This window comes from Pan paniscus, chromosome 18 (assembly GCF_029289425.2).
Source record: "Pan paniscus chromosome 18, NHGRI_mPanPan1-v2.0_pri, whole genome shotgun sequence".
Classification (NCBI taxonomy): Eukaryota; Metazoa; Chordata; class Mammalia; order Primates; family Hominidae; genus Pan; species Pan paniscus.
The window spans coordinates 50446447-50449105 of record NC_073267.2 but is presented as its reverse complement, the minus strand read 5'-3'; the positions used below and the strand labels follow the sequence as shown (position 1 = coordinate 50449105).

At 55.0% G+C, this 2659-nt stretch overlaps 1 non-coding gene across 1 annotated transcript; it reads right to left on the bottom strand.

Annotated features, from left to right (window-relative positions):
- Positions 1-1999: 1999 nt before the first annotated feature.
- LOC112438866 (5.8S ribosomal RNA) lies at positions 2000-2151 on the bottom strand. Its single transcript, XR_003027180.2, has one exon. It is a non-coding gene; the product is annotated as a 5.8S ribosomal RNA (ribosomal RNA).
- Positions 2152-2659: the final 508 nt, after the last annotated feature.

Genomic DNA, 2659 nt, shown 5'->3' with positions numbered 1-2659 from the left:
CTTTTGAAATAATTATAGATTCACAGGAAGTTGCAAAAGGTACAGGGATGTCTTAGGTACTCTTCACTAATTCCAGTGGTGACATCGCACATAACCATAGAGCATTATCAAAACCTGGAAACTGACATAGGTACAATTCAGAAAGCTTACTCAGATCACAACCGTTTTGCATGCATTCATTTTTGTATATGTGTATGTGTGTGCATTTGTTCTATTCATTTTTATGTGGTGTAGATCTCTGTAACTACCACTTCGACAGTCAAGATGCAGAACTGTAGCCTCACCACCAGGCTCCAACTTGCGATCTTTGCTGACACTCTGACACGTTTTCCTCCACCCCTTCCCCTTGGCAACCCCATAGCCTGTTCTCCGTCTTTACAATTTTATTTCAATAGTTTATATAAATGTAATTGTACAAAATCGTATTTTTAAAGGGAAAAAACAAGTCACAGATAGTTTTGTTAGCACTGTAAAATAGTCTTTAACATTCATTTGTTTTATGTTCTATTTGTCTCAAAAAAATGTGCTTTGTTCTTTCCCATACTTTCTGATATCAGGATAGGAAATCAATACCAAACAAAACATTTCCATTCATTTCTTTCGACAGCTTGGTTTTCACTGTTGTTGTCTAACATTTATTGTTCCATTTACTCTTTTTCTCTGTTTTCCATCACATAAAAGTAACTTTGTGTTCTTTATCTTTTCTAAGAAAACTTGGTAATGAGCCTTTAATGTGACGCCTGGACCACCCTTGTTTTGATTTTGTGTTATGGGTGTTCTTTTGTGTGATCGTTCTTATGGAGAGTCCTTGTGAAGCTGGGCTTTTCCAGTGGTTTGTCAAAATGGAAATAGATATTTAACAAACCAAACACAAAATGACCTTGCTCCAGGAATGCATCATTTCTGAGAAAACACTACCTCTTCCAGCTAGAGATTGTGAATATTACTCATATTATCCTTTACTCCCTTTTATTAAAACTGTATTTTTTTTACACATTTGTATAACTCGGGTAATGAAATGTGAAACTAAGTGATTGCCTACCAATTACAATTGATGTTAATGATGCTACTGGGAGGCCACCCCTACAGTCGCTGCGCCGAGTTTAGAGACTTGCTAGCTTTGCTAAGTTACATGGGATTGCCTACGTACTAAATGGAGGTGGGGGACAGGTCCGAGGACGCGGCGGCGCCACCCTTCCCCGACGTGGAAGCTACAGACCGGGCCCCAGGCACCGCGCGGCCGAGAGTCGGAGGCGGGCACGCGATGGCGGATGACACCGCAGCATCCAGCGAGTCACCGCCAGGGGCACGCGAACCCCAGGACCGCGGCCACAAGCGCTGCCAGACGGGCCGCGTGGCGGGCTTCCGGCCCCGGACACAACCGTGACGCGCGCCGGGTAGGCGGGGGGCAGGCAGGCTAGGAGGACTGTGCCTCGGAGGGGTGTTGGGGAGGAGGGGTGCTGGAGCGATGGTGGGCCGGTCGCCGGGACACCACCAGGGGTGGCGGCGACCGGGATGCGCTCCCCCACCCTCTCCCTGGCGGATCCTTCCTACTTGCCTTCCTCCCCCCCGCAACAAGCCCCCACTACCCACGACGATCGACAACGACGGCATGGGACCTTCCACCCCACCAGAGCCAAAGAACCCCACACCACGAGCTGCGTGAGGTGCGAGGGAGCCCCCGAGGGAGGAACCCGGGCCACGGCGGTGGCCACGGGAACTCGGCCCCAGCCGGCTCTCTTCCCTCTCTGTTTTCGCGGGTGGCGGTGCCGCCCTCTCTTCCTCACAGCCGGGAGCCCCCCTTCCCCATGCCACCCAATGCGTGACCACACAGGGCCTGCGGGGGGAGGGAGAAGGGGTGGGCACGGCGGCAGAGGAAGGCGGACGTCACCGGTCTGCACTTGGGGGGACGGAGGGCCCTGGCAGGCCATGCCAGGGAACACCCAGCCGTGCACCCCGAGGAGCCCGGAGGCACCCCCGGGGACTACTGATCGGCAAGCGACGCTCAGACAGGCAAAGCCCTGGGAGGAACCTGGGCTGCAATTGCATTCAAAGTGTCGATGATCAATCTGTCCTGCAATTCACATTAGTTCTCACAGCTAGCTACGTTCTTCATCGATGCAGAAGCCCAGTGATCCACTGCTAAAAGTCATACAAGGTCGATTTGGCAAGGGCGCTCCCAACACCGGGAGGCCCTCCTGGCACAGCACGTCCCCCAGAGGGTTTACCTCAGGCCCGCCAGTCAGACAGCAACGAGACCAGACTCCAGAGAGGGGTCGGAAGGTTTCACAACACAGGGAGGCGGTGCCGACCACGGGGGAGGAGGGCGAACACTGACAGCACCCCACGGGCACCCGGGGATTCCCGCCCCCACAGCACGGTGCACAGGCCATACGCGCAGCACGCGCGCGACCGCACGACGGCTGCCGGTAAAGCCGCCACCGGCGTCAGCGGCGACTTGCAAGTGCGGCGCGGCCCCGGCTGGCCGAGGGGACGGAGTCGGCGGGGGAGGCGAGGGAGGAGCAGGCCCCTCCCGAACGGACTCCCCCGCGGGCCCACCGCACCCGACCCATGGGCGGACGGACGACCCCCCAAGGGGTCCTTAAACCTCCGCGCCAGAATGTGCAAGGTACCTGGACGGCGGGGGCGGATGAGGAGG